This window comes from Moschus berezovskii, chromosome 9 (genome assembly GCF_049115385.1).
Source record: "Moschus berezovskii isolate FMDL1 chromosome 9, NW_MosBer_1.0, whole genome shotgun sequence".
Classification (NCBI taxonomy): Eukaryota; Metazoa; Chordata; class Mammalia; order Artiodactyla; family Moschidae; genus Moschus; species Moschus berezovskii.
Window position 1 is genome coordinate 105149985 of NC_142468.1, and position 11661 is coordinate 105161645.

Consider the following 11661-nt stretch of genomic DNA (forward strand, 5'->3'; position numbering starts at 1 on the left):
CATTAAACCTTTATACCTGATACTATAAATCTTCCCCTTTGTTCTTTAACATTGCTTTGTGTATTCTAGGCCCTATTCTTTTTTACCTACAGTTTAGAATTAGCTTATCAACTTCCTTTAGCATACTTATAAGAATGCTAATTGGAATTTTAATATATCAGTCAAACAAAGTAACTGTTTGGGATCATTGCCATATAACAGCAATGAGTCATGTGTACATAAACATGAACATATTGCTTCACTTAATTTCTCTCAGTTATGTGTTTCAGTTTCCAGAGTAGAGTTAGTTAGATTTTTTTACTCTTTATGTTATTTTTGAACTACTGCAAATTTATTTTTCTTTAATTTTATTTTTTAAACAGTTATAGTGACTTTGCTATATTCACTTAGCCTAAATTTTATTGTATTGAATCTACAGATTACTTTGGCTAGTATGCACATCTTAACAATATTATGTCTTCCAATCCATAAACACAGAATGTCTTTCCATTAATTTGGCTCTATAATTTATTTCAACAGTATGCTATAGTTTTCTGTGTAATGTATCTTCAACCTCCTTATGTTAGCTTCATTCCTATTTTAATTTTAATATTATTATAAATGAATGATATTTAATTTTATTTTAGACTGTTTATAGTATCTAGAAGTGCAAATAATTTTTGGGGTTTTGAGTTTTTAATCCTACAACTTTGCTGAATTTATTCATAAGGTCTAACAGTTTGTTGGAATCTGTAGGGTTTTCTACTTATAAGATCATGTTGTCTGAAATCAGAAATTATTTTACTTCTTCCTTTTCTATTTCAGGATAATATTTAACTCTTTTCCCTGTGTAATAGCTCTGGATTTCCTCTTATGTTGAACAGTAGAGGTAAGAGTGGAAATTCTTGCCTCATTTCTTATCTAGAGGAAATATTTTCAGTCTTTCACCATTGACTCTAATGTTAGCTGTGAGTCTTTTCCTAAATGGTCTTTATTATGTTGAGATAATTCACTTCTACCCCTAGTGGTTTTTTTTTTTTTTTTAATGTTTCTTATCATGTAAGGGTGAGGAGTTTTGTCAGATTTTTTCTCTGCATTAGTTGATATATTCATGTGGGTTTAGTCCTTCATGTAGTTAATATGTTACTTTGACTGCGCTTCTTCTCTTCAACCATCCTTTCATTCCAGGAAAAAAAAACCCACTTTGTATAATCATAATCCTTTTAATATGCTGTTAAAATCTCTGTGATAGTATTCTGTTGATGATTTTTATTTTAGCATTTATTAGAGACATTGATCTGTAGTTTTCATTTCCTATATCTTTGTCAGGCTTTGATGTCAGGGTAATGAAATTTAGGTTGTTTTCATATTTTGACTATTATAAATAATGATACAATAAACATTGGGGTACATGTACCTTTTTCAATTAAAGTTTCTGTTTTCTTTGATAAATACCCAGATATGAAATTGATGAATCATATGACAGTTATATTTTAATTTTTTGAAGAAACTTCATACTTTTCCCATAGTGACTGCACCAATTTACAATTCCACCAGCAGTGTACAAGTGTTTCCTTTTATCCACATCCTCACCAATACTCCTTATTTGTTGTCTTTTTGATGACAGCCATTCTGTCATTATGGCTTTCATTTACAATTCTCTGAAGATTTCTGATGCTGAATATCCTATCATGTGCCTGTTGGCCAGCTGTATGTGTTCTTTAGAAAAATGTCAATTCAGGCCCATTATTCAACTGGTTGGTTTTTGTTGTTGAGTTATATGAGTGATTTATATATTTTGGATATTAACCCCATATCATGTGTATTATTTGAAAATGATTTCTCCAGTTTAGTAAGCTGCCTTTTCACTTTGTTGATGGTGTCCTTTGCTGTGCAAAAGGCAAAGTTTGCTGTATTCACATTTATTTATTTTTTTATTTCCTTTGTTTAAAAAGATGGATCTAGAAACATAATGTTGTGACCAGTATCAGAGAGCATACTTCCTGCATTTTCTGCTAAGTTTTTTATGGTTTGAGGCTTTACACTTTAGAAAAAAAAGTGAAGTAAAGTGTTAGTTGCTCAGTTGTGTCCAATTGTTTGTGACCCCATAGAGTCTTTAATCTATTTTAAATTAATTTTTACAAAGGGCATGAGAAAGTAGTCTAATTTAATCCTTTTGCATGTAGCTGTCCAGGTTTTCCAACGACATAACCTGAAGAGTCTATGAAAAATAGAAGTGGAGAGAGTGGGCATTCTTGTCTTGTTCCTGATCTTAAAGAAAATATTTTCAGATTTTCATCAGTGAGTATGATGTTAGCTGTGGGCTTATTATATATGGCTTTGTATGTTGAAGTACCTTCCCTCTATTTCCACTTTACATAGAGTTTTTATCATAAATGCATGTTGAATATGGTCAAAAGCTTTCTCTGGATCTATTAAAAAGATATTTGATCTTTATTCTTCAATTTGTTAATGTAGTGTATCAGGTTGATTGCTTTGTGGATATTGAACCATTCTTGCATATCTGAGATAAACACCACTAGATCATGGTGAATAATCATTTTAAGTATTCTTGAATTTGTTTTGCAAATTTTTTGGAGGATTTGTGCATCCATGTTCATCAGTGATATTGACCTGTAGTTTTCTTTTTTTGTGATATTTTTGTCTGATGTTGATATCAGGGTGATGCTGGCAACATTTGCAAACATTTTCTCCCATTCTGTAAGTTGTCTTTTCATTTTTTGTATCTGATAGGTCAAATCTTACATCATTATTTTACTTTTTCAAAATACATTTATTATCTGAGAGTTTATTTCAAAAGAGATTTTTTAAATCTCTTTCTCAAGCTGAAAACTTCTATAACAGTATCTTTCGCAGAGTCTGACTGGGATTTGTCTAGACTGCCTTGGATTTGTGTATTGCCTTGTGTTAAATATTTATACTTAACACTAAGAAGTCAATCCATGAAAGAACATGCTATAACTTTCCTAATAATCTGGTTTTCTTTTATATACCCTTGTAAAGATTCACATTTTCTTAATAGTACATGTACTATCTTTCAAAGTTTATTTCCAGATGATTTGTGTTGCTATGGAAAATGAAATAATTTACCCATAAGAATTTACAAATCTTCTTATCCTTAAAACGAAAGTTTTATCACCTACATGTTTTGTAGTTAGCTAATTTATTGAATCATTTTGTTTTAGTTGATTCTCTTCTTCTTGGTGGACATTCATTTCTTAGCCAACAATCAAAATTTCTCTTCCTAATATTCATGCCTGTATATTATTACCTTTATCTCTCTTCATTGGTATATATAGGAACAGTGATGATGATGTATCAACTTACTTTCCCCAAATTACGTTATCTTTTAAGTACCTGTAAGCGACGCCAGCGGCTCCAAGGGCGGCGACCAAGAGGAGCTACCCCAAGCCCGAGGTCAGGGCCAATGGCAGAGAGGAGCAACCCCACGTCCAACTGGCGGCGGCTACACGGGCGCAGGAGGGCCAAGAGGAGCTACTCCACGTTCAAGGTCAGGAGGGGCGGCTGTGAGGAGATAGCCCTTTTCCAAGGTAAGGAGCAGCGGCTGAGCTTTGCTGGAGCAGCCGTGAAGAGATACCCCACGACCAAGGCAAGATAAACCCAAATAAGACGGTAGGAATTGCCAGAGGGCAGACACACTGAAATCATAATCACAGAAAACTAGTCGATCTGATCACACAGACCACAGCCTTGTCTAACTCAGTGAAATTAAGCCATGCCGTGTGGGGCCACCCAAGACAGGCGGGTCATTGTGGAGAGGTCTGACAGAATGTGGTCCACTGGAGAAGGGAATGGCAAGCTACCTCAATATACTTGCGTTGAGAACCCCATGAACAGTAGCAAAAGGCAAAATGATAGGATACTGAATGAGGAATTCCCCAGATGTGTAGGTGCCCAATATGCTACTGGAGATCAGTGGAGAAATAACTCCAGAAAGAATGAAGTGATGGAGCCAAAGCGAAAACAATACCCAGTTGTGGATGTGACTGGTAATAGAAGCAAGGTCCAATGCTGTAAAGAGCAATATTGCATAGGAACCTGGAATGTTAGGTCCGTGAATGAAGGCAAATTGGAAGTGGTCAAACAGGAGATGACAAGAGTGAACGTCGACATTCTAGGAATCAGTGAACTAAAATGGACTGGAATGGGTGAATTTAACTCAGATGACCATTATATCCACTACAGTGGGCAGGAATCCCTTAGAAGAAATGGAGTACCATCATGGTCAACAAAAGAGTCTGTAATGCAGTACTTGGATGCATTCTCAAAAACGACATTATGATTTCTGTTCGTTTCCAAAGCAAACCATCCCATAATACAGTAATCCAAGCCTATGCTCCAAACAGTAATGCTGAAGAAGCAGAAGTTGAATGGTTCTATGAAGACCTACAAGACTTTTTAGAAATAACACCCAAAAAAGATGTCCTTTTCATTAAAGGGGACGGGAATGCAAAAGTAGGAAGTGAAGAAACACCTGGAGTAACAGGCAAATTTGGCCTTGGGGCACGGAATGAAGCAGGGCAAAGGTTAATAGAGTTTTGTCAAGAGAATGCACTGGTCATAGCAAACACCCTCTTCCAACAACACAAGAGAAGACTCTACACATGGACATCACCAGACGGTCAACACCGAAATCAGATTGATTATATTCTTTGCAGCCAAAGAAGGAGAAGCTCTACACAGTTAGCAAAAGCAAGACCAGGAGCTGACTGTGGCTCAGATCATGAACTCCTTATTGCCAAATTCAGACTTAAATTGAAGAAAGTAGGGAAAACCACTAGATCATTCAGATATGACCTAAATCAAAATCCCTTATGATTATACAGTGGAAGTGAGAAATAGATTTAAGGGACTAGATCTGATAGATAGAGTGCCTGATGAACTATGGACAGAAATTCGTGACATTGTACAGGAGACAGGGGTCAATAAAATCCCCAAGGAAAAGAAATGTAAAAAAGCAAAATGGCTGTCTGAGGAGACCTTACAAATAGCTGTGAAAAGAAGAGATGTGAAAAGCAAAGGAGAAAAAGAAAGATATAAGCATCTGAATGCAGAGTTCCAAAGAATAGCAAGGAGAGATAAGAAAGCCTTCCTCAGCAATCAATGCAAAGAAATAGAGGAAAACAACAGAATAGGAAAGACAAGAGATCTCTCAAAAAAAATTAGAGATAGCAAGGGAACATCTCATGGAAAGATGGGCTCGATAATGGACAGAAATGGTATGGACCTAACAGAAGCAGAAGATATTAAGAAGAGGTGGCAAGAACACATAGAAGAACTGTACAAAACAGATCTTCATGACCAAAATAATCACGATGGTATGATCACTCATCTAAAGCCAGATATCATGGAATGTGAAGTCAAGTGGGCCTTAGAAAGCATCACTACAAACAAAGCTAGTGGAGGTAATAGAATTCCAGTGGAGCTATTTCTAATCCTGAAAGATGATGCTGTGAAAGTGCTGTACTCAATATGCCAGCAAATTTGGAAAACTCAGCAGTGGCCACAGGACTGGAAAAGGTCAGTCTTCATCCCAATCTCTAAGAAAGAAAATGCTAAAGCACGCTCACACTACCACACAATTGCACTCATCTCACACGCTGGTAAAGCCATGCTCAAAATTCTCCAAGCCAGGCTTCAACAATATATGAACAATGAACTTCCAGATGTTCAAGCTGTTTTTAGAAAAGGCAGAGGAAGCAGAGATCAACTTGCCAACATCCGCTGGATCGTGGAAAAAGCAAGAGAGTTCCAGAAAGACATCTATTTCTGCTTCATTGACTTCAAAGCCTTTGGATGTGTGGATCACAATAAACTGTGGAAAATTCTGAAAGAGATGGGAATACCAGACCACCTGATCTGCCTCTTGAGAAACCTGTATGCAGGTCAGTAAGCAACAGTTAGAACTGGACATGGAACAACAGACTGGTTCCAAATAGGAAAAGGAGTTTGTCAAGGTTGTATATTGTCACCCTGCTTATTTAACTTATATGCAGAGTACATCATGAGGAACGCTGGGCTGGAAGAAGCACAAGCTGGAATCAAGATTGCCGGGAGAAATATCAATAAACTCAGATATGCAGGTGACACCACCCTTATGGCAGAAAGTGAAGAGGAATTAAAAAGCCTCTTGATGAAAGTGAAAGAGGAGAGTGAAAAAGTTGGCTTGAAGCTCAACATTCAGAAAACAAAGATCATGGCATCTGGTCCCATCACTTCATGGGAAATAGATTGGGGAACAGTAGAAACAGTGTCAGACTTTATTTTTTTGGGCTCCAAAATCACTGCAGATGCTGACTTCAGTCATGAAATTAAAAGACGCTTACTCCTTGGAAGGAAAGTTATGACCAACCTAGATAGCATATTAAAAAGTGGAGACATTACTTTGCAACCAAAGTCCCTCTAGTCAAGGCTATGGTTTTTCCCGTGGTCATGTATGGATGTGAGAGTTGGACTGTGAAGAAAGCTGATCGCCAAAGAATTGATGCTTTTGAACTGTAGTGTTGGAGAAGAGTCTTAAGAGTCCCTTGGACTGCAAGGAGATCCAACCATCCCATTCTAAAGGAGATCAATCCTGGGTATTCATTGGAAGGACTGATGCTAAAGCTGAAACTCCAATACTTTGGCCACCTCTTGCGACGAGTTGACTCTCTGGAAAAGACTCTGATGCTGGGAGGGATTGGGGGCAGCAGGAGAAGGGGATGACAAAGAATGAGATGGCTGGATGGCATCACCGACTCGATGGGCATGAGTTTGATTGAACTCCAGGAGTTGGTGATAGACAGGGAGGCCTGGCGTGCTGTGGTTCATGGGGTTGCAAAGAGTCGGACACGACTGAGTGACAGAACTGAACTAAACTGAACTGAATTATCAATGACTTACAGCAAGTTCTTCTTTTTTTTTTTTTTTTTTACTTGATTTGACTTGTTGCTTCTGGTTGGTATATATATTTTCTCTCCCTCTTGTACTTTCCCTCCCATCTTACCCCTCTAGGTCATCACAGAGCACTGAGCTGGGCTCCCTGTGCTATACAGAAGCTTCCTGCTAGCTAGCTATTTTACACATGGTAAAGAATATATGTCAATGCTATCTCTTAGTTCATCCCACCCTTCCCTTCCCCCACTATGTCCACAAGTCCATTCTCTATGTCTGTAACTCTATTCCTGCCCTGCAAATAGGTTTCCCCCCTAATTAATTTATTTTTTTAATTGGAGGCTAATTACTAAAGAGCCTCTTGATGAAAGTGAAAGAGGAGAGTGAAAAAGTTGGTCGGAAGCTCAACATTCATAAAACTAAGATCTTGGCATCTGGTCCCATCACTTCATGGCAAATAGATGGGGAAACAGTGGAAACAGTGACTGGCTTTATTTTTCCGGTCTCCAAAATTATTGCCGATGGTGATTGCAGCCATGCAATTATAAGACACTTACTCCTTGGAAGGAACGTTGTGAGCAACATATTAAAAATAGAGACATTACTTTGCCAACAAACGTCCGTCTAGTCAAGGCTATGGTTTTACCAGTGGTCATGTATGGATGTGAGAGTTGGACTGTGAAGAAAGCTGAGTGCCAAAGAATTGATTCTTTTGAACTGTATAGTTGGAGAAGAGTCTTGAGAGGCCCCTGGACTGCAAGGAGATCCAGCCAGTCCATCCTAAAGATCAATCCTGGGTGTTCATTGGAAGGACTGATGTTGAAGCTGAAACTCCAATATTTTGGCCATCTCATGTGAAGAGCTGACTCATTTGAAAAGACCCTGATGCTGGGAAAGATTGAGGACAGGAGGAGAAGGGGACAACAGAGGATGAGATGGTTGGATGGCATCACACACTCGATGGACATGAGTTTGAGTGAACTCCGGGAGTTGGTGATGGGCAGGGTTCCTGGCATGCTGTGGTTCATGGGGTCACAAAGAGTCGGACACGACTGAGCAACTGAACTGAACTGAACCGAATTACTTTACAATGTTATAGTGCTTTTTACCATACATTGACATGAATCAGCCATGGGTGTACTTTATAGCAGTGGAAAAAGAGCTGTGGTGCATTGCATAATGTTTCTTAAAGGTTTTCTTTAGAAGTGCCATATGTAAAATTGTCTTATTGGGCAAACCATGTCACATTGCTTAGTCTAACATTTGTGAAACATAGAAATATTATCCTCTAGTAAAAAAGGAAAATGAATCATTTAGAACAATAACTCTGTCATATGAATATTTTGTTTTGTCCTTGATTTTAATTGTAATGTTTTTGTGTTTTACTACTAAAATATGAGTTTGCCAATTATTTCTGATGAAGAAGTTTTTTTACCAAGTTAAATCATTTCTTTCTATTTCTGGATTGCTTTATTAAAAATGGGTTTCAATTTTATCTATTTTTCTTCTGCATCTATCAAGATATATTTATGTTACTTCTATTAATTAAAAAGTATGTTATATTTATATATTATATTCTCATATGATACAATAATGGATAGCTCTTAAGATATACATCTTACACGATAACATTCTATTATTTGGAAATATTTTACTCTAGAATATGGTTTATGAATTCCCTCTCTAGAGGGCCAATTTCCAAAGATGGCCTCTACAGAACATAAAAGGGAACAATATTTAAATTCTTCATTTGATTCTGTCTAGACCATGATTTTCTTTGCCACTGTCACTTTGCCTTTTCAGTTTATATAAAAGGGAGAACTACAGAGGGCAAACCTGAAGGGTACCCATGACTGACTTCTTAATCCCATAATGTTCCTAAAAGCCTATTCAGCAATTCATATGAATTCCCACAATAATTCATGGAATACTACTATAGCTGTTTTTTCTGAGATATGAGAAAACAGTTGTATTTAGTTTTTCTGTATACTCAGATGTGGAAAATGACCTTCAACTATACAGAATTCTATGATATTCACCTTGTATCTTCAGGTAAGGTAAAGCTCACATGTGTCTAAGCTCTCCTTATTTCTTTCTTCTACCCCTTCTTGTTTTATAACTTAATATGTGAATTATAAAAGTACTATTTCTCTAGAATCATAGCCGAGATTTTATATGAGAGCTTATAAAAAATGTTATTTCAAACATTTGCTAAAACTCTTAAAGGATCTTGCCAGATGCTCCTTTTTATTCTCACTCTATAGAAGGTTGTTCTGATCCTAAATCAGGGAAAATTCCAGAAAATGAATGGATACGCCTTCTTTCAGAAAAGTCTATCCCCTGTACTTTCTCTTTTTTTTTTTAAATTTATTTATTTTTTATTGGAGGCAAATTATTTTACAATATTATATTGGTTGAGTAGCAGGCAAGGAAATTTATTTTTACTTGAGATTTCAAATTTTAGGACATTCTTTGTGAGCATAAGTAAACATGACATATTTTAATAATTGATCACTTACTTAACTTTAACATGTATTTTTGAGAGTGTGTTTTTACTGAAGGGAAGAATTGAAATGTGAACTCTTGTAAATTTTCATTTTAATATTGACTTATAATCTATTCTTAAAAAGATATAGGAATATTTCTCATAACCTAACTCAGAAAAATTTAAAGTTGTATAAAGGATTTAGATCTATTGATATTGTCCTTAATTCAACTCGACATGTTTCTCACTAATAGAACAAAGAATATTGAATAGCATTATCTCTAATGTCTTTGTATGTCACAAACACTGAGTTAACTTGGCTGTGTTTTTGTTTGTTTTTTTTCTTGGGGGGGAATCTGTGTTTTTTTCAGTATTATTTTAAATGGTAAGTCCTTATGCATATTTACTTATTGTCAACACTTTGTTAGCTGTAGGAAATTAGGAAAGCTCTTTGTTCACTTTGTTTTTATTATATCCAAAATAGGAATATGAATACTTGAAAATCATGGCAACATCTCTGTATATGGTAGGTAGCTCAGGTGGTAAAGAATTTGCCTTCATTGCAGGAGACCACGATTCAATTCCTGGGTCAGGAAGATCTGCTGGAGAAGGGATAGGCTTCCCACTCCAGTATTCTTGAGCTTCCCTGGTGGCTCAGACAGTAAAGAATCCGCCTGCAATATGGGAGATCTGTGTTCGATCCCTGGGTTGGGAAGCTCTCCTGGAGGAGGTCATGGCAACCCACTCCAGTATTCTAGACTGGAGAATCCCATGGACAGATGAGCCTGGTGGGTCCCAGTCCATGGAGTACCAAAGAGTTGGATGCAACTAAGTACACCACAAAGTAATGTGGCTCAAAGCAAGTCATCTGTCCTAATGAGTAATGTTTTGTAAGGCCAATTCTAATATGGAAATCAGTCATTCTTTTGCAGCTTTAAAAACAAATACCCATGTAGAGAATTGCTCTAGCTCTGTGAGTAAATTCATCCTTTTAGGCTTCCCTTATACTTGGGAAATTCGGATCCTCTGTTTCTCAGTGTTTTCTGGGACATATATTCTGACACTCATTGGAAATCTGTGCATTATTTGTGCTGTGAGGTGCGACCATCAACTGCAAACTCCAATGTACATCCTATTGGCCAATTTTTCCTTCCTGGAGATCTGGTTTATCACCTCCACTGTCCCTAATATGCTAGCCAACTTTCTTTCTGAGACCAACACCATCTCCTTCTCTGACTGCTTTCTGCAGTTCTACTTCTTCTCCATGGGTACCACGGAGACCTTCTTCTTGTCTGCTATGGCCTTTGACAGATATCTTGCCATCTGCAGGCCCCTTCACTACCCCACTGTCATGCCAGTGCAACGCTGCATCAGAATGGGAGCCTGTTGCTGGGTATGTGGCTTCTTGTACTTCTCTTGCCTATATATCTAATCTCTCAACTCCCCTTTTGTTGTCTCAATAAAATTGATCACTTCCTATGTGACCCAGGACCCCTTATAAAGCTGTCTTGTGTGCCAGCTCCTGTCATTGAGATCATCTGTGCCATCTGCAATTCAGTCCTCATTTTCTCCACCTTACTCTTCATTACTAGTTCCTACACCCTGGTGATCAGAGCTGTGTTTAGGGTACCCTCAGCAGAAGGCCGGCATATGGCTTTCTCTACATGTGGCTCCCATCTGTCTGTAGTGTCTCTGTTCTATGGCTCTATTATGGTTGTATATGTGAGCCTAACAGCAGGCAATCCAGCGGGATTCAGAAATATGTGACTTTGTTTTATTCTGTGCTAACTCCACTGTTCAACCCCTTGATCTATAGTCTCTGGAATAAAGAGATGAAGGAGGCTCTGAGAAAATTATTTAAGACTGTGAGATTTAGGCAGAGGCCTGGCAGAAATCTTTGAAGAACTTGTGTTTGCAACTGAAATATATGTGGAGTAAATGATTGAAAGTTTAGCATTCAATTGAATTAACCACATTAGACAAATATATTTGGGGGAGGGAGAAGAACATAGTCAAATGTAATTAAATGTTTATTAAATTAACTGTGGCCATCTGTCCATTTTTTTATGGTTTTAGAAAATTTACATTAATAGTAAAATTTTTTCATATTCAAATAAAAATAATCAAAGAAAAAATAATCAGTCATCTTCCTGGCATTTAGACTTAATACTAGCTAAAATTCTGATGTTACCATTTCAGTTATACATGTAAACACAATAATCAAATATTTATTACTAATATTTCTCAGGTAAGTCAAAAGTCATTCTAAATTTACAAAACAA

The 11661-nt window shown here is 36.9% G+C and overlaps 1 pseudogene; it reads left to right on the plus strand.

The window, feature by feature from the left end:
* Positions 1-10337: 10337 nt before the first annotated feature.
* LOC148776915 (olfactory receptor 11H6-like) lies at positions 10338-11146 on the plus strand (annotated as a pseudogene).
* Positions 11147-11661: the final 515 nt, after the last annotated feature.